This window comes from Oryctolagus cuniculus, chromosome 15 (assembly GCF_051225735.1).
Source record: "Oryctolagus cuniculus isolate XC-2025 breed Fujian yellow rabbit chromosome 15, ASM5122573v1, whole genome shotgun sequence".
Taxonomy (NCBI): Eukaryota; Metazoa; Chordata; class Mammalia; order Lagomorpha; family Leporidae; genus Oryctolagus; species Oryctolagus cuniculus.
Window position 1 is genome coordinate 95,908,958 of NC_142881.1, and position 21,340 is coordinate 95,930,297.

Consider the following 21,340-nt stretch of genomic DNA (forward strand, 5'->3'; position numbering starts at 1 on the left):
TTTGTAACTCTGCCTTTCAATAAATAATAAACCTTTTAGAAACTTGGATCAGGGCCAGTGCCATGGCTCATTTGGTTAATCCTCTGCCTGTGGCACCAGCATCTCATATGGGCACCAGGTTCTAGTACCAGTTGCTCCTCTTCCAGTCCAGCTCTCTGCTGTGGCCCGAGAAGGCAGTGGAAGATGGCCCAGGTGCTTGGGCCCCTGCACCCACATGGCAGACCAGAGGGAGGCACTTGGCTCCTGGCTTCAGATCGGCATAGCTCTGGCTGTAGCAGCCATTTGGGGGGGTGAACCAACAGAAGGAAGACCTTTCTTTCTGTCTCTCTCACACACTGTCTAACTCTGTCAAATAAGAAAAAAAAATAAACTTGGATCACTCAGAAATGTGGATGAATAGATTTGTTTAACTGACTTTCTTGACTATTTGTCATGTGGGTGACACTGCCAGATTCCAGAGACATAAAAATGAATACTATAAAAGACTTCACCCTCACAAAATGCACACTCTAGTGGGTGAGAGCCACCTACACCATCCTTCTAACACTGCACAGTAATCCCTCTAAACAGAAGCGGTTGCTGGCATCACACCTGTGGTAGAGATTGCAGGCACTCTTCTATGTCCACTTCTCCTTTCTTCTGGCTTTGTACTTGCATCAGACCTTAGACCTCTGAAATCAGGGCCATGTACCAGTGCTAGTAGAAGTCTGAGAGTACAGGTATCAGGGGCACTTTGAAACCAATACGTCTCATGGCCAGAAAGTCACCCATTTATATTCTCTTCTACTGCCTCAATAGCCAAGGAAGTCAAGTGCTCTGGATAGTACAATTACAGGATGGAAGAGACTCCATGAACTCCATCAGCAGAGCTTTTAGAGGATCTGCCCAAGAGAATGACCTAGACCTGCAGCCAAATTTGACTGGCTAAGCAACAAACTTCTGTTAATTTACCAAGAGTTACTGGTTGTAAATGACTACAGCATGCTCTTGTTTCACTAATTCACAAACCGCCCTGCAAAAGACATTCTGAAAAAGCCAAAGAGCAGTGAGTACTCACTGGTGAGTGGAATAACAGCCAGAAGAAGAGGTGAAGAAGGACCATGAGAACAGAAGGAGGCAGTACAAGGGCCCTGAGGATTGACAGGGCCTGGAAATTGGGGAAACTGTAGGTCGTTCAGGTGAGCTGGGATACAAAGAGAAAGGATGGGGATATGGGAAGACAGAAGAGGGAAGTTAGAGCAAACTGGAAGGCCTGTGGGCCAGGTTAGTAGCTTGTATTACTAATCAGTTAGTACTGTATCATGGAGAACATGGGAACCATGGGGCTGGGGGGAGGAGACTTTGAGCAAAGGCTGACATGCTCCTCTGTGTTTAGAGAAGGGATTGAGGCAGGACTAGAAATAGGCAACCAAGATCAAAGTATACCGCTTATGGAAAGTACCTCCTATAGTATCTGGCAGACAGAAATATGTGGCTCCCCTTTTCCCTTCTTCTTCTCATTTATTAAGGTAATTGGAAAAACTAGTCCTCTCTGTAACTCAGAAATCTTAGTGATGGAAAGAAATGCTTCTTCAAAAATAAATGCTTTATTATATAAAAAAGATATACACAAAATGTTCATTAAAAATGGAATTGAAAAATTAAATTTAAATTTGAAAAGTTTACTTCTTCACATTTCAGTGAAGATCAAGACACTTTTGTGAATCAAGATACTTTGCCATTTAATTCACCCCTAAGAACTGAGGTTTCTGGGAATTTAAACATGGTATTGCTGGATTTTTACATTAGTAACTAAAGAAAACTGCATGTCTTTAAAAAAAAGTTTTAAGATTATAAAACATAAAGAAGTCATAGGGAGCCCAAACAGAATTATGGTATAGATGCCTAGCTATACCCCATGGAAACTCTCACAAAATTACCCCTTTTTGATGAGATAAATGAACCAATGCATTGCTGTAGTGCAGAGATACTCCTTGGTGAAGCTTTTCCAGGTGTTTTTCTGCTGGAGCTTTCAGATGTGATCATTCTCTGTTTCTACTTTGACTGGACCACTTCCACCTCTTGGTAGCCATTGTCTTGACTGTGCTTTGACTTAGGAATCATACTGGTAAATTCATGTTTCATCTTGTATTGTTGCAGGATGATGAAAGCCATCTCAGTTCTTACCTCACATTAAAGAAGAATTTCCATGCAGACAGGGACAGTGAGCAAAGCAAAATTTATTGAAAGTGAGAATCCCCTTGTTGCAGCAGTGAGGAGTGGGGTTCCAAGAGAGCATCTCTCAGTTAAGCCTGTGAGGGCTAGCCATTTTATACATACAGTTGCTCTCTCTGGTTGCTTTCTGAAAACCATTCCTAGATTTAACCAATCAGGGAGGATTAGACTAACAGCCAATCACAAAGCAGGGATAAAAAGCAATCAGAAGGGTAGAATAGCAACCAGAGGGGGAGGGTAACAATTAGAAGACTAGAATAACCAACCAATCAGGAGCAAGGCCTACAATGCTGTGTAGTCTTCTCTTGGCATAAAACTAAGTGTGGTTAAGACAGCTTCCAGGGAGAAGCAAGCACTTTGTCCACTCTTCAAGGGCTTTTGTCCCTTTCTCACTCTGATAGGGAAATGACCTAATGAGTTACCTAGTGTAACTCCTCATATTATTGCAGTGTTTGCAAGAGGTGCTTTTAGTTAAAAATCTTTCTATTGAAAACAATATTTCTATAGCTGTTCTGGGAACAACAGTTTTTGCACACCCACTGAACAAGAATGTTAGTCTTTGGTTTTTCTAGTCAGAATTATGTAAGCTGAACAGTGGAGATGTCTGTACTGTTGGCTCTTGTTTCTGTTGCTATTCATCAGTCCTCTTCAATTAGGGTATGAACAAGCCTAATGTTATCCTTGCAGATTGATGTGGATGGTCTGCCACTGTGGGCTTCATCTTTAACATCACCTCAGCCCTTCTTAAATAAATTTACCCCTCATAAATTGCTGATTTCCTTGCGGTCTTGTCCACATACAATTGCCACAAGGCATCCATGGGGTTGCCATTTTCCCATCCATGCTGCACCATCAAGGTAGTGTTCATTTTCCTTCTCCTGCAGAATTCCTGTTGCTCTGATAAGGGCTTTTTCAAATTGATGTCTTAACCTTCTTAGTGCCCCAAACTAGATCCTGGGCAAACAGATTGTGACAAATTACTATTTTATTTTGATGCAGATTTTTTAAATCTACACATACTTTTTCATAGTGTGCATTTCAATGAACTTCCTGAGGAGTAGCTCATATTATAAGTTATTTACAAAATGGAAGGCTATGTTACCTGACTGAGGAGCTGTCCGTATTATAGCATTAAGTGAGAAAAGCAAGTTGCAGAGTAATATACATTGCATAGTTCCATTACTGAAGACATAAATAAATAAGCAAACACATAGTTCAACCTGTTATAGTTCTATTACTGAAGACATAAAATAAATAAGAAAATAGATAATTCAACACTATTCATGTATGAAACCTATTGGTATCCAGTTTTTGAGCCTGTAGCAGCATAAGAAATGCACTGTGGGCTATTAATAACAGTCACTTCTAGGGGTTTGTAGTATTGTCATAGTTCCAATAAGCATATGTTACTTTTATATATTTTAATTAATGGAAACCTTAAAAGAAAAGCATCATTCTAAAGAACTGAAAATGGCAATGCATGTCCTATAGAGATTGTCAATTTCAATCTTAAAACCCAACCTGTTGGTGCAAAGATTTCTCTTTTCAGTCCAAGTTTCCTTTACTTGCTTGAATTGAACTGCTTTAAATCTAATGTGCTACCTTGAGTTCTCTGTGATTATTAATTCCAATGGATTAAAGACTCTAAGGGGATTTACATAGATTCAGACTTTCAGTGATGATTGCTCTCTGAGAAGAATCCCTGCTCACTTTTAGGAAATATTCTCATCATGAATATAAATTACAGTACTTTGAACTTGTGGGATAAAGGTAATCACCTTCCAAAGGACTTGTTGACCTTAAAAGAACAATGACATGCAAATAAAGCTGAATCAATGAAAATTCTCTCAGGTCAGGTACCAGGGTCTGTAGGAGGTGCTGGTGAATCAAACCTAAGTCACTGAAGAAAGGCACCAACCTTAGGTAGAGAACCTGAATTTAAGTGTCCCATGCTGTCAATTTCCAACCTTTTCTACCAAGAATTATGAGAAACAGCAGTCTGATCTTTCCAGTATATGATATAATCATGCTAAATTCCATCCAAATGGAAATGTCCACTAGATTGTTTCTAATTCAGAGGCTACAGCCATAAATTTGTGAGTCATCTATAGAAAGAGAGTAAAAAAAAGTCACACATGGGGAGCTGGCCCACGGAAGACACATTGAGAGGAGTATCTGACTCAGCATTTTGATTAATATCTCAAAGTCCCTAAGTTCAAATCTTTTTTAAAAAGTTTATTTGAAAGACATAGTGGCAGAATGAGAGGGAGAGATTTATCTCACCCACTGGTTCACTCACCAGATGGCTGTAACAGCTGGGACTTGGCCAGGCCAAAACCAGGGGCCAGTATGTGTGTTTATATCAGGGTAGGACAAAAGTAATTCATCGTGTCACATGAATCATAGTCTGTGTTTGCCGATATTTTAAAACCTATTGTTTCCTACTTGAAAAATCATTAACATGTCTGTGTAGGCTAAATAAGCCCCTTTCACTTTTTTAAGATTTATTTTTGTTTATTTGAAAGAGTACAGAGTGAGAGGAAAAGACACAGAGGAGAAGTCTTCCATCTGCTGAGTCACACCCCAAATGGCTATGACCAGAACTAGGCCCAGCAGAAGTCAGGAGCCATGAGTGTCATCCAGATCACTTGCATGGGTGGTGGGGCCCAAGTACTTTGACAACCTTCTGCTTCTTTTCTAGGTGCATTAGCAGGGAGCTGGATCAGAAATAGAGCAGACTCAGAGTCAACATTGTGGCATAGTGGGTAAAGTCACCCACTTTTATTGGCAGCACCCCACATGGGCATTACCTCTTGTTCTGGCTGCTTCACTTGGATAAAGCTTCTGGCTTTGGTTTTGGCATGGCCCAGCACTGGCCTTTGAAGAAATCTGGAGAGTGAACCAGTGGATGGAAGATCTCTCTCTCTCTCTCTCTCTCTCCCTCCCTCCCTCCCTCCATCTCCCTCTTTCTCTCTCTTTCTTGCTTTTTCTCTCCCTCTCTCTCTCCCTCTCCCTCTACTCTCTCACTCTCTCTCCCCCATCTCTCCCTCTCTGTAACTTTGAGTTTCAAATAAACAAATAAATCTTTTTTTAAGAAGGTATATCAATCCGATTATCATGTTTTTTTTTACAGGCAGAGTTAGACAGTGAGAGAGAGAGAGACAGAGAGAAAGGTCTTCCTTCTGTTGGTTCACCCCTCAAGTAGCCACTACGGCTGGTGCGATGCACTGATATGAAGCCAGGAGCCAGGTGCTTCCTCCTGGTCTCCCATGTGGGTGCAGGACCCAAGCACTTGGGCCATCCTCCACTGCCTTCCCTGGCCACAGCAGAGAGCTGGGCTGGAAGAGGAGCAACTGGGACAGAATCTGGTGCCCCATCTGAGACTAGAACCCAGGGTGCCAGCACCACAGGTGGAGGATTAGCCAACTGAGCCATGGCACCAGCTCAAATAAATAAATAAATGTTAAAAAAAAAAGTTAAAAAAAAAAGTTGTGTGTCTGTGTCAGACTTGGCTGCAAGTGGTTTGCTGAGCCTATTAGTACCCTGAGCAAGATTCACGCCACTACCTGTGCCCTGCAAACACATCTCTGTCAGGAACGTAGTGGACAACACCAGGTCTGAAGACTTATGGTGAAAATTTTGTTGTTATGATCCTAAAGTTCATGTGTATGTTCCACTTGATTTCTACATTCACCATCCAAGAGGATTTGCTTACATTCAATTTGAGGATGCTCATGATTCCAAAAATGCTTTACATAACTTGGACAGAAAATAGATTTGTGGGCATCAAAAATACAATTTGCACAGGGCAATCAGAAGACACCAAATCAGAAGGAAGCCAAGGAAGGGAGGAATGTGTATAGTTCTTTATGTCATGATGATTTGACAAATATTGATGTTCTAGAATCTAATGTTATGAAGGGAGAGCAAGAAGTCAGTCTTTTAATTACAAGTATAAATCTTATAGCCCTAGAAACAGTAGACTGATTAGAAGACTTCACGGTAGCAGAAGCCATTCCAACATTGTTAGATTCAAACACCAAAGATCGTGATATCCCAGCCCAATAAATAATTGGAGACTAAATCACATTCTAGATCTGCATCTCACAAAAAAATTAAAGGCACCCCTAAAACAGGTTCCAAAACACATTATAAGTCTGGCTCAAGTGATGAAAAGGAACCAGGGAGAAAAGGACTACCTAAATCCAAAGTTCAGTCAAGATCACAGTCTAGGTCTAGGTCAAAATTTAGATCAAGATCTTAGACTAGTCCTAAGTCCAGTGGCTACTGATAACATAAACCATGATAATCTTTAGGCATATATCATTATTTTACTCATAGTGTGGTTTACTTAAATTATCAGAAGTACAATGTTGTAATGATACTTTAGAAATACTTGTTAGCCTTCCATGTATCCAGTTATAATTAAAATGACATGTTATTTAGAAGCCACTCTGAAGAGTCCAATTTACTTAATGTCATGGGCAGGTACAAATTTGTGGGGTCGGCCGGTGCCACGGCTCACTAGGCTAATCCTCCATTTTGCGGCGCCGGCACACCGGGTTCTAGTCCTGGTCGAGGTGCCGGATTCTGTCCCGGTTGCCCCTCTTCCAGGCCAGCTCTCTGCTGTGGCCAGGGAGTGCAGTGGAGGATGGCCCAAGTCCTTGGGCCCTGCACCCCACGGGAGACCAGGAAAAGCACCTGGCTCCTGCCATCGGATCGGCGCGGTGCGCCAGCTGCAGTGCGCTGGCCATGGTGGCCATTGGAGGGTGAACCAACGGCGAAAGGAAGACCTTTCTCTCTGTCTCTCTCTCTCACTGTCCACTCTGCCTGTCAAAAAATTAAAAAAAAATAAAAACAAATCTGTGGGATCTGCAATTTTCTCAAAGATTCTCATTATGCTTGAAGTATTCATTGAAAAGATGTTGATTGACTAGAATTTGCAACATTGTCTTACTAAAAATGAAATTTCATCTCCATATTTCATAGAACTGGAAACCTAGAGCTGTAACTTGCTAATAAGATAGATTAATTTCTTCTTCTTTTTTTTTTACAGAAGATCAGTTTAGTATACATTAAGTAAAGATTTCAACAGTTTGCACACCCATAGAAACACAAAGTGAAATATACTGTTTGAGTACTGGTTATAGCATTAAGTCTCAATGTACAGCACATTAAGGACAGAGATCCTACATGAGGAGTAAGTGCACAGTGACTCCTGTTGTTGACTTTACAAATTGACACTCCTGTTTATGGCATCAGTAATCTCCCTATGCACCAGTCATGAGTTTCCAAGGCTATGGAAGCCCCTTGAGTTCTCTGACTCTTTTCTTGTTTAGACAAGGGCATAGTCAAAGTGGAGGTTCTCTCCTCCCTTCAGAGAAAGGTACCTCCTTCTTTGAAGACCTGTTCTTTCCACTGGGATCTCACTCATGGAGATCTTTCATTTAGGTTTTTTTTTTTTTTTTCCAGAGTGTCTTGGCTTTCCATGCCTGAAATACTCTCATGGGCTTTTCAGCCCGATCGGAATGCCTTAAGGGCTGATTCTGAGGCCAAAGTGCTGTTTAGGACATCTGCCATTCTATGAGTCTGCTGAGTATCTCGCTTCCCATGTTGGATCACTCTCCCCTTTATTTATGGGATTAAACATGACAATAGGTCTGATCTGATTTCATCATCATTTAAAAAATCATCTATTATTTTTCACTTTATGTTTCTGTGTGGGAGCAAACTGTTGAAATCTTTACTTAATGCATGCTAAACTGATCTTCTGTATATAAAGAGAAATGAAAATGAATCCTCATGTGAATGGAAGGGGAGAGGGAGTGGGAAAGGGGAGGGTTACGGGTGGGAGGGACATTATGGGGGGGGAAGCCATTGTAATCCATAATCCGTACTTTGGAAATTTATATTCGTTAAATAAAAGTTAAAAAAAAGATAGATTAATACAAAAATGAAGCAGCCACAGTATAACACTGACTGTTCAAACACAGTAGGTTCATGGTGAACTTTTAGGTCTTGTTAAGATGTCTAGTCCCCTGTTAATATTTTATTTATGGAGCTGGCACTGTGGTGTAATGGGTTAAGCCACTGCCTGCAGTGCTGGCATCCCATATGAGTGCCAGTTCCAGACCTGGCTGCTCCACTTCCAAGCCAGCTCTCTGCTATGGCCTGGGAAAGCAGTAGAAGATAGCCCACATCCTTGGGCCCCTGCACCTGCTTGGGAGACCCAGAAGAAGCTCCTGGCTTCAGATTGGTGCAGCTCTGGCCACTGTAGCCAATTGGGGAGTGAAGACCTCTCTCTCTACCTCTCCTTCTCTCTCTGTGTAACTCTGACTTTCAAATAAATCTTTCAAAAAGTTTATGTATGACACAGTTTAGAATAGTTCTTTTGTTAACCCCAGTACTTGTAGGACTGCCCCGCCCCCCGGCTGGGTTAAACAACATTTTCAGGGTGATTGAGATTTTGGCTGAAACACAGAGCCTTCACTGCTTTTATTCTGGCTTCTGTACAGATTTGGAATATACAAAAATCTCACCTTAGAAGTTGAGCAGATCATTGATGGCAGAAACAATTTGAAGGGGGAAAGAATGTTCTCACATAATTACTCTGAAGTTTAATGAGAATTGCTGACTAATTATCTTAGTGCCATTAGAAGTAAGTTGTTTCAAAGTAAGTTTTGTTTGTGTGAGTGTGCATTGTGTAAACTAAATGGTGATGCTTATAGCACTTAGAGTGTGTATTTGTATCAAAATGTGCCTACCTATTTATGAGGGAGGCTTGCTTTTCACACTTCAGTTTTATTTAATGCGTGGCAAGCTGAGAGACAACACTCCCATTTTAGGTGAGGTTGTGTTGTGAAGTTTAAAATATTTCAGGAAAAGGATCAGTTCTAAGCAAGAGTCATCTCTCAGCTTTAGTTATCAATGTAGCTGACTAAAAATGAGGAAATAAAATCCTTAACCATCTATAATTTCTGTAATTTCTCTGAAAGATTTCTTTGAGGAACTAAAAGTGACTTGACATATCCAAACTGATTTCAGAGTAAGAAGCTAACATCTTTTTAAAATCTCAGATTGTTTACTTGTAGATCTAGGTAATATTGTGGGGAAAAAATTTCTTTCAGAGGAGTACTCTTTCCAATTTTGGTTTTGGAAACCTAGGTTTTGCCTGTGAAGAACAAGACAATGGTTTTTAGATACTGCTTGTGGATTGTGTTTGAGGGATTGATTCTAGGATTGCTATATATTGGATAGTATTTCTAGCTTTCATTTATTTACTGTTTGCAGTTAATGTTCATGTTTTGCTATAAAATCATGCTATGCACATTTGTTTAATTTTTTAAGATTTTTCTGGATGTATAAACAACAAAGTCAATTTTTTATTAAACTGTTACACACTATTAACACCTGCACTTCAAGTTTGGAAATGCACATTTGCAAGCAGCCATGCAAAAGTGTCCATGAATAATTCATAATCTATGAAAATTATTAAAACATCCTTGCTACTAATACATTCCTAAGTACAAAAGTGACTACCATATTTGTTACTTCTGGGTAGTGAGAGAAACTCATTTGCAAAACAGATAAAATTCAATCTTTAGGCTTTTTTTTTTTTAATTTCTTAGTCCTTTGGGATCATTAAGCATGCAAAAGCATTGCACAGGAAAGTCCACAAAGGAACTAAGGTTGTTAGGACATTCCATTAAGCCATAGCTAGAAATGCCTCTGGATCATTCATATCAGAAACAGAAACACTTGACTTAGTCCTGCTGGACTAGGTCATCCATCATGACATCCATCATGCCCATGTCTACCTCTGCCCTCTTCTACCACCATATTCTAGGTGGCCTAAGTCTCCAAAGTTGATCTCTAGCTAAGATGTTATATCATTTGCTGGTTTCCAAAAATGATAGGCCATAATAGAATCTTCAGCATGAGCCTCTTCACACCTTGATTTATGAAAAACAAATCCTTTCATTGCCAATCAGCACCTTGATTTGATTTTCAGATATTAAATTCTAGTTTTATCCTGTCTTTATGAATTGTCTTCCACTCATCCAAAGTAATCTCTTTTGTACTCTCTTTTACCTCTTGCATTCACATTTCCCCATTTTCCATGTTGGCCACTAGATGTTCTTCACCTTCAAGTGTTTCCTGAGTCACATTTTGATGAATCAAAGTCAGTTAATTCATCTTTGACAGTTTCCCATTTGTGAGACCCACAACCTCCACATTTGTCTACCTGCTTTAGACCACTGTAATGTGATAAAGATCTATTGCTTTTACTGTGTCTATCAAATTCACATTTGCCATGAGAACCAAATCCATCTCCTAGGCCCATTCCACATCCATGGCCTCCTGACCTCTTCTAAGACCACCACTACCTCAGGTCAGTCAATTATAAATGTATCAACAGAAAACTCACCTCTCATCTGCTAATATCCATGCCCCTCTGAAGCAGACCTGAGGCAGCCTTGAGCCAACAGTTGTGCCTCAACTTCCACCTGTAGACCTGATGTTGGGAAGCACTCTTTGCCAGAGAATGACATTTTATTTTTTTTTTATTTTTATTTTTTTATTTTTTTTTGACAGGCAGAGTGGACAGTGAGAGAGAGAGACAGAGAGAAAGGTCTTCCTTTGCCGTTGGTTCACCCTCCAATGGCCGCCGCGGCTGGCGCGCTGCGGCCGGCGCACCGCGCTGATCCGATGGCAGGAGCCAGGAGCCAGGTGCTTTTCCTGGTCTCCCATGGGGTGCAGGGCCCAAGCACCTGGGCCATCCTCCACTGCACTCCCTGGCCACAGCAGAGAGCTGGCCTGGAAGAGGGGCAACCGGGACAGAATCCGGCGCCCCAACCGGGACTAGAACCCGGTGTGCCGGCACCGCTAGGCGGAGGATTAGCCTAGTGAGCCGCGGCGCCGGCCAGAGAATGACATTTTAGTTTTATGCTCCCAATTAAAACTTTCCCCTATTTTTATAAATTGTTAATTTCTTGCATACTTTACAAAATGACTATAACTATGCTAAACAAAGTACCATTTTTTTTTGTCTTGTGCCATGTTGAGATAGTGTGATGACCCTGACAGACCCTTATGATGATGTTGGTTCCCTTTTCCGTTTTTTTTTTTTTTTTTGTATTTTTTGTATGACTTTTTATCCTCTTTCCAGTTGTTAGGTTAGGTTTTATGATCTGAGAAAAAGAATTACTGGAGCCTGAGAATAGAGGAAAAGGGATTTTTCCTGGGCCTTTTAGGATAATTTCCCCTCAGATAATTTAGAAAATTATCTAAATTGCATTCAAACTTTGAACTACTTCAAGAAGAGGAATCTAATGCAACCAAGTCTGCAATGCTCCCAAAACATTACAGAAATGGATATTCTGTGAATAAGTCAGAAGATGATTAAAATATCCTAGGTTAGGTTTGTAATATTCCAGGGGGTCATTAAGTTGATGCTGGCTTCTATTTGTGGTGTGTTTGTGTTTTTGCATAGTATTTGCTTTCATTAGGAGAGGATGTAGCAGGAACAGTAAGATGCTGGGTTTTGACAAGCTTTGCAGAAGTGAATCAATGGAAGTAACAGAGCAGATCCTGTTCTTGCAGGGAAGGGATAGTAGCAGGGATTAAAGCTTACTCTAATGGCCCTTCAGTTTGTTTTCTTTGCTTGTGTTTGTGTTTCACTTTTTTGGAGCAGACAGTTCCATTAATAAAGTTTTGGTTTGTGGATTTAATTGCAAGGGGGTAGGGCTTTGGAATGTGGACTGGATCCCAGGGTGATCCTCAGCCTCAGAGCTTCCCCAAACAGCTGAGGAGTCTCTGTGCTAGGAGAGACATCTTCCCTCTCTTGTTGAATGACATTTTCCTTTATATGATGCATATAATCTGTTAGTGGATTACGTCCTTCCTCCCAAAACATGTGTTGAACTGCCTTCTGAGCAGTTAGTACTTTTGTGGGTCTGAGTCTCAGCTGTTTTGTTCTCCCTGGCCTTTAAACACTCCTTGATGTTCCCCACCTGGTTTGCTGCCATTTCCCCTGCCACCCAGGGTGCAGGACTTTCACCTCTTTCCTTGTCCTTGACTTGTTCACCCTGGAAGGTTAAGAATTTGAATCAGTCCCTGTGGGTCAATCCTTCAAGACCTATTAGAGTTAGGTATTAGTCCTTTGACTAGGAAGAAACCATATGTCATCTATCATTGATACGTGGTACTCATTACTCATTTTTCTGTTGTGGGTAGCGTTTAGCCCCCAGCACTGATTCTCAGCCTGAAGCCAGTGAATCCCTTCAGTTACAGTTAAACAAAGTTTTTATAAGTCATTTTTGCTCACACTATAAGAAGGTTTACCCAGTCATCTCAAGCTAATTAGAAGCTCTGATTGGCAGCTTTAAATTTGATTAAAAACTTAAAAGTATTAGTCTTTTAATAAAAAAGGTGCTCTTAATGAAAAGAATGAGAATGATGCTACTTGGTGCTTAACGAAAATATTTTGATTTAATGTATGTACCAGCTATTGCCATTTCTTTATTGTATTGAAAAGTTTCCTTTTAAATAAATAGCAGTTTTTCAGTGTTTAAAAGAAAAGAAAACCTGCTTCTTCACCCTTCTTCACCACCATTCAAGAGGTGGTCACCTTTTTGGTCCTCTATCAATGATTTTTCCTTCACCCTGAAGTTGTTGATCAGTCTTCTTCCAACATGTCTTATTCCTTCTTTCTTGAATGCCACAGGTGGCTGCACCTCCTCTTTCTTGTCAACCAGGCCAATCTGGCAGTGAGTTTATTGGTCTTTCTGGGACTCTTTCCATGGCTGTTTGCCTGCTGCTTTGGAGTTGGTCTGGGCCTCTGCCTGAGCTGCATTATTGGCCATGGGGACTCCAATGCACCCCACCCCCAGCCCCCCTTCTGCCGGCTTCTTTTTTCTTGGTCTCTGCTCCTTCAGCATCTGGAATGGATCGGATTCAATGTCAAATAACTGGTTTACTTGGTTGGTAACCACGCAGAGAAGCCTTCCTGTAGGTGCCCAGCCCTGATTGTGGCTTGGCGGTGCTTTTCTCCACAGATTGCCGTGGGCCACCTTGAGTTAAGAGCTCCTGCTTCAGTACTTCCCACAAGATGATCCAGCTCAGGGGGAAGGAGTCTACTTAACACTGTAGTTTTAGGGTCCGGCGCTGTGGCACAGTGGGGTAATGCCCTGGCCTGAAGCACTGGCATCCCATATGGGTGCTGGTTTGAGACCCGGCTGCTCCACTTCCAATCCAGCTTTCTGCTATGGCCTGGGAAAGCAGTAGAAGATGGCACAAAATGCTTGGGCCCCTGCACCCATGTGGGAGACCTGGAGGAAGCTCCTGGCCTCAAATCAGCACAGCTCCAGTCATCGCAGCCAACTGGAGAGTGAACCATCAGATGGAAGACTTCTCTGTCTCTCTTTGTCTCTCTCTCTCTATTTCTTAAAACTGTAGTTTTAAAAATAAAACTACTAGCAGTAGTTTTGCAGTTCTGAAAAAGGAAAAGTTGTGGGGTTAAAAGTTGTATTTTCTTTCTTATGGAAACTTCTAATATTGTATTTTTATATGTCCTTTTTAAAAATATTGTGTACAACCTTTAAAACATCAATGTTTGGATCAAAAGAAGACCCAGCCTATTTTCTGCTTGCTGTAAATTAAGCAAACATGTTTTAATAAAAACAAAATGAAGGAAAGAAAATTGAAGCAGCCAGAACATGAACCAGTGCCCAAATGGTGAGCCTGTTCAGTTGGGCTGGGCATCTGTGGGCCTCTCAGGCTTTAGCAGAATGTCTTTAGCATGCAGGCTGTAGGCTGTGACAGTGTGGTTTTCTCTGAGACTTGCTCATACCTCTCCCCATTGTAGCATCCTGTGCTACAGCCTGTGATTTTGGCAAAGTCTTCAAACTAGTTGCAATTTTTCACTCAGAACTAGCAGAGAGAGGGCTGAGGCCACCAAAAGAGTAAGTTAGCATTTAGAAATTCCCATTCAGACTGTCACCAACAAAAATCCCACTATTACTATGGGCCCCAAGCCAATGAGCATACAGTATGTGAAACCCCTATCCAATGGGAAAGCCCATAAGATGACCCAATAAGAAAATAGTAAATTCTTAAAAACCCAGTGCACTTGTGGAAAAGCCAGTGTCCCACTCTGGCACTCCATCTCACCTCTCAGATGAGCTGCTCACTTTCACTTGCAAAACAAATAAGCAATAAAGTTTCCACTCACTTGCCATTGTTTCCAGGCTTTTTTTCTTTACTGGGCTAAGGAAAGGAACCCACTGAATTCACTCCAGTAACTACCCTCCCCTCTGTGACTGGGAACATACTAGATGCTGGCTTTGTGGGTAGTAGCTTGGTCTGCTTGCCACAATATGGCCCATAAATAAACCTTTACAAAGGAAGTCATAAAATCTAGAAGACACAAAAGAAATAAAATAAAATCTGAGTCACATAAATCAAAACTTTCTTCAAGGCAAAAACACCATAAACCAAACATTAAGAATCTATAGGAGATTAGAAATTCCTGTGAAAAGCATAAGTTTGCATTTTCAAGTCTATCAAGAATATCTTCATATCAGGGAAAGTGAAATAAAAGTGATTCTCAAATGTTTGACTCAGCTGCAGCCATTGCAAATATTTGGGGAATGAACCAGTTTATGGGAGCACTCTCTCTCTGTTTCTCAAAAACAGTTTTGAAAATCACACACACACAAATTGTATGAATTAAGCTTTTTTTTTAACTTTGATGATTATTTCTGAGATATCAATTGCAAGGAGTTCCCATCTGTCACTCATACATCAATGCTGAATTCCAACCAAGTGCTTGAAATATGCTATATCTTGATATGAAAAAGGCAAAGTTCTCAATACATTCTAAGTCCACTATGCAGAGAGAAACCATAATAATAAAAGGGGTCTTCAGAACATTGGTGGGAAATGCATACTACAAAAACAGTGCATAAATTTTGATATTTTTGCCTTAAAATAAACTCATATTAACTTATTACAACATATCTGAACAGGATGTAGTTTGAGGTGCTAGGATGTATAAGGCAACAATTTCAAAAGAGCTCGTAATGCAACATGAATTCTGAAAATACAGAGAAAACTCCACATTGATGGTACAACTCAAGTGGAAGAATGGTGAAATAATTGGTGCCATATGGAAAATGTATGGCAACAGCAATTCAAAAGAATCAGTGGTGTATGAATAGATAACTCTTTTTAAAAATTAACTTGAAGGACAGGCAACAAATTTCATGTTTTTCATATATATGGTTTTAAGAGCGAATGATACTTCCATCCACACTCCCCCTTCATATTCCTTTCATATTTTAAGGTTTGCTATGACAAACTTTCAATTTACTTTATAATCACAAGCTTAATCATCCACTAAATAAAAGGCTCAACAAGTAGTAAGCAGAATAACCACTGTTCCTCAGGAGTATAGACAAGGAATATAGGACTATAAATAATAATCAAATCTATGAGGGCCAGGATTGTGGCATAGAAGGCTAAGCTGCTGCTTGCAGTGCCAGCATCCCATATGGGTACCAGTTCAAACCCTGGCTGCTCTACTACTGATCTAGCTCCTTGATGATGTGCTTGGGAGGGCAGTGGATGGCTGAGTTCTTGGGCCTCTGCCACCCATGTGGGAGACCCAGAAGAAGCTCCAGACTCCTAGCTTTGGCCTGTTCCAACCCCTGCTGTTGCAACCATTTGGGGAGTGAACCAGTGGATGGAAGGTTCTCTCTCTTACTCACTCTTTCCCTCTCTTTCTCTCCCCCTCTCCCTCTCTCCTCTCTGTATCTCTGCCTTTCAAATAAATCTTTTTTAAAAATCAAATCCTAAAATGCCAACATTACTCATATACATTATATTGTTTTGTACTCTGTATATTAATTACCAGAAATCAGGAAAAATCTGATATTTGTCTTTTGAGGACTTGCTTATTTTACTAAGTATAATGATCTCCACTTGCATTTATGGTTCAAAAGTCCTGGCTAATCCGACTCCACTTCAACATCCTGCTAATGTGCATGTTGGGAGGCAGCAAATGATGACTCCATTCCTACCACCCACATAGCATACCCAGGTGGAGTTCCATGCTTCTGGATTTAGCCTGGTCCAGCCCTGGATTTTGTGGGTATTTGTGGATAACCCAGCAGATAAAAATTTCTGTCTCTGCCTTTAAAATAAAATAAAAATATTTTTTAAAAAGGTTAGGCTGTGTCAGTAAAGCTTCTGCCAGTGACACCAGCATCCCATATGGGTGCCAGTTCAAGTCCCAGATGCTCCACTTCTGATCCAGGTCCCTGTTAATGTACATGAGAAAGCGATAGAGGATGGCCCAAGTACTGCACCCATGAGGGAGACCCAGAAGAAGCTCCTGGCTTCTGGCTTTTGACTGGCCCAGCTCCAGCCATTGAGACCATTTGGATAGTAAACCAGCAGGTAAAGATTGCTTCTCTCTCTCTCTCTCTCTCTCTCTCTGTGTGTGTGTGTGTGTGTGTGTGTGTGTGTAACTCTGCCTTTCAGATAAAAAATGAATAACCTCAGGATCATTGTGTGTAGCAAGTCCAAGACCCACTGAGCATTCAGGCTTGGAGGGGATTTAGAGAGCATCACAGTAATAGAATTCTGAGATGGGAGATTATCTTGCCCCAAATCTTCCAGTTTTTCTTTGTCACATAGCTCGTATCTGTCAACACTCACAAAATACGAGAAACCAAAGATGCTACTAAAATTAAAAGTCTACTTCAGATGTTGCTGTGGATTATTTCTGAGAGGAGGAGTGCAGTGGGGGTAAGAGGCACAGAGTTACCACACAGACTTCAGGAGTCAGGTGAAAGCTGGCCAGAGGTGAGCAGCCCACAGACTCATTTATTTCAGTTAGTACAGTAGCTTATATAGCTGAGGCAGACAATCCAGTCAAGGGGTGGTTTATGCCCTAACCAATCACAGCCTGTTGAGTGGCAGGCTCCATTGCCAGGTGGGTTTTGAAATCATTCTTGAGTAACTGATGCTCACTTGCCTGTGGCCATCTTGGCATGGCCTTATTCCACCACATTTCCCCCTTTTCATTTATTTTTGAGCAACAGGAGGCATGATCCTTTGTCATATCATTGTTGACTCTGTTTCCATGTGGTCTCTGTATGTGGCTGTGCCTGTCTTAGGTTGTCCCCCAGGGGATCTTACCCATAATTGACTAACCAGCCCTCAAAATGGGAGACCACAGGAGTGCTTGCTCATATGGGAGTAGGAATGAGGAACAATGGTAATCAGGAACAGAGTGACTGCACACAGGCTGTGGGCCATTTGAGTGGCTGACCAGAGTTAGTAGAGTATAAAGCAGTAGAGAATGTGGCTATGGGCAGTTCCTCAGGGTAGGATGATAGAGTGGCAGCTTGACAATTGGTAGTAGGTGCATCCACTAACAAGACAGACTCTCAATTTTGTTCAGCTGGTTCTGGTTGACTGTGAGTTGCAGGCTTGATGTTTCTGGCTGGTACCCAAATGTGCTGTCCCACATTCTCTGGAAAGACACAAGCATATCCTAGGCCCTTGGTTAGCAGAGAGTGTGGTCTCTTCCATTCTCTTATCAGGGGATCTTTCCACCTAAACATAGGGGCTGGGATCTGGGATGGAAAGGATCTCCAGTGTTTATAAGCTGGGCTGACACTTTGGGAACCAAAAGTAAGAAAATTGATAGTGAAAAGAACCTCAGTCAAAGCAAACGGTGTGTCTGGGGGCATAAGATTGTTTTTCTGTCTTTGTAAGAGATATTTAATAGTCCTATGAGTTGTTTCAATGATGCCTGTCCCTGTGGGTTGTATGGGATACCTGTGGCACTGTATGTTCCAGGACCTCAGGAAGGAATTAAATTCCTGTGATGTATATGGTGACCCATTATGTCTTTATGGTCCAAGGGATACTGAAGACCCACATGGCTGACTTGAGAGCCTTTATCACATTACTAGCCTTTTCTCCAGATTGGGCTGTTGCAAATACAACCTTTGAATAAGTATCTACCACCACATGGACAAACTTAAGTTTAACAAAGGAGTTAATGTGGGTGATGTCCACTTGCCAGAGCTTATTAGGAGCAAGGCCTTGAGAGTTCACCCTGCTTGTTGCAGTGGGCCTAACGGGGTGAGGAGGATACAATTCTTGCAAGAGCGCACTAGGTGTTTGCATTGGATCATTGTTAGCTCTGGAAAAAGCAATTTTATGTTGCTTGCTGACATATGAAATTTTTGGTGTAGAATATGGGCTTGTTGTAGGTATCCAATGGAAGCCGTATTGCAGGAGATAAGATGATCAACCTTTTCATTGCCTTGGAAAATCATGTCAGGTAACCCAGTATCTAATGGGGCCTTGAGGGTAGATACGATTATGGCAAATAGAGGCACCCAAGGTTCATATCTAAGGGTTTTTAAATTTGACAACTGAGTGTTGATCTTTTCTATAGTGGATTTGGCTGCTGATGTCAATGTGATTTTTGAGGGAGGGCTGTTTCCCTTAGTAAGTCAAATAGTGATTTAAGCTCTGCGGGTGTTAAGGGAAGGAAGGGCTTCAACTAATTGAGTTGGCCGCATAGTTGCTGAAGTTCATTAAGTGAATATTTATGCTTGACTTTTAGATTTGGACCCATTGGAAATATATGGGAGGAGATTTGATAACCCAGGAATTGAAAAGGAGGAAAATATTGTACCTTTTCTGTGGCAATAGACAAACCCAGGAATTGTAAATTTCTTACTGTCTGACTTAGGCCTTCAGAGTCATCACATTCTCCTGAGCAAGTAAGATATCATCCTGATAATGTATGACCAAGAACTGACCTTTAGGTGTGCTAGTTGCATGAGAAACATATTTTTGACAAATGGCAGGGCAATTTTTCATGCCTTGTGGGAGTACTGTCTACTGAAATCCTTTTGTGAGGAGCTAGAAATTGGGCTCCCATACTGTAAAGGCAAAGCAGGCCATATCCTCCTCTGCGATGGGAATGGAAAAAGCAATCTTTAATATCAATGGTAACAATGTGGAATCTGTTAGGAATGGCCCCTGGATGGGGAATGCCAGCCTGGAATGTTCCCATCTTTTTTATGATTTTGTTGATGGCTCTCAAATCCTATAGTAGCCTATATTTTCCCTGTTTCTTTGCTATCACAAAAATGGGTGTGTTGTGAGGGCTAGTGGAGGGCTCTATGTGTCCCTTTTCCAATTGTTCCTGTACCAATTCCAATACCTACAGATTTGGGTTGTAATATTGGCCACTGCTCTCTCTACCCAGATGTTTCCTGTTCTTTCACATTTAATGGGGATTGGGCCTGGTTTTTGTATGAGGTGAGCAGTGGCCCCTAGAATTGGGGGTGAATCTTACTTGTAGGCTCTCCATTAAAGCTGTTGGCTTGTGGAGATTTGTGATCTGTAGTAAGGACCACTTGCATTTGTGAGAGCACATGTCTCCCCTGAAAGCTCGTGGAAACCTCAGCAGTTAGTAGAAAGATGGTTCCTGTATGGAACCATCTCACCACACTGTGTCATCTCACCACATTACTGGCTTGATGACCTGATCAGCTGATTTTATCCTCCAATGCCTTGGAGGTCAGGCCCAGGTGCTGTCTTCCAATGTTGCATTTTTCTTATGTCCCTAGCTTTTAAGATAGTGGCATCCACCCCCATATCAAACCCACAAAAGCAATGTAATCTAAGTATAGGGTCCATTTTGGCCTCAAATTGAAGATAGGCATTGACCAGTTAATGGTGGTGGGACTCCCTCTTACTTGTTGGGCTGAGGGCCACCCCACTGGGAGTTTAAAGGCTTGGTTTTGCAATCATTTGCCCAATGAAAGCCTTTTTTACATCTGGGACACAGCATTTTGGGCTTGCCCCATCTGTCAGTGTTTGGGCAGTTTTGCCATAGGTGTCCTGTTTCCTGACATCCCCAACAAACTGGAGGGTCATTAGACTTCCTTGTGTTCAGTTTGTTAATGGCCACATTTAAGGCCTGTATTGATGTATCAGCAGGGTTTACCTCCTTTGTAGCTACTATCCATTTAGAAAGGTCTTCATTATGGACTGGGGCAATTGGAGCTTTTGCCTCTTTGGTAGCACTTCCCCAAGCTAATTGTTTGACCAGATTTTCTTGATTGGGTCCAAGCAGTAATCTTTTCTCTACTGCTTCCAATACTCTGGAAAGGAAATCGGGGAACCATTCACCTGGGCCTTGAACTAGGTTTCTAAAGAGCTGACTATATTTAGGAGGATTTATATTTTTTAAGGCTCTAAGTGCCAAATCTCTGACCTGATCAAAATAGGTAACTACTCCAATGCAGGCCTGTTCATGAGAATATTTTTAGGTGCCATGGCCTCTAAGCATATCAAAGGTTACTGCTATTCCATAGGCAGCATTATTCCTCACCACGGTTTCATCCTCTTCCTCATAGGAGGCTTTCCACAGTAAGAACTGAACTGTGGTCTTGACAAATATGCTTTGAGCAGTGTAATCCACTCAAAATGAGTTTGAAGATTCGCTGCCCATTGTGTGAGCACCTGTTCAAAGCAGGGAGAGTCAGGATCTTACTCTTGAGAAGCCTTTTTTAGCATAGTAAGGTCATCTGTAGGTATTGGAATCCAAGGCCTGAATTCTGCATGCACTCCTACATTAATGGAAAACATGTGGGTGGGAAAGGGTCTAGCGGCTGCCCTGAGAGCCTGGGGTACCCGGGGACTGCCACAAATGTGAGGGTCCTCACTAGGTGCAGATGGGATGACCTCACATGGGTTATTGCCTCAAGGTCATCTAAGTTCATTCCATGGATATTTGGGGAGTTGCTGACTAGGCATTGTTGCGTTGTCTGCTGTCATGTCATTTTCACTATGGGAGCTCTCTCTCCCTAAGTCATCAACTCTTGCCTGTGAGGCAGAGGCCTGGAGTGACAGGCTCTTATCACTCACAGATTCATTATGTTTGGTAATCTGTGTGGGTTTCTGAGAGGGTGATATGTTTCCCATGTTTGAGCACTTAATAGCGGCAACCACACCGATTCTAGCCAAAAGAAAGACACCCACAGCACTGCTGCCATAACAAAACTAATTCCTAGCACCTCAGTGGCTG

General features: G+C 41.6%; 2 pseudogenes; one reads left to right on the plus strand and one right to left on the minus strand.

Moving 5' to 3' along the window:
• Positions 1 to 1,319: 1,319 nt before the first annotated feature.
• LOC108176158 (uncharacterized) lies at positions 1,320 to 6,505 on the plus strand (annotated as a pseudogene).
• Positions 6,506 to 9,919: 3,414 nt separating this feature from the next.
• Positions 9,920 to 14,453, minus strand: LOC149122202 (SERPINE1 mRNA-binding protein 1-like; annotated as a pseudogene).
• Between the last annotated feature and the right edge of the window lie 6,887 nt (positions 14,454 to 21,340).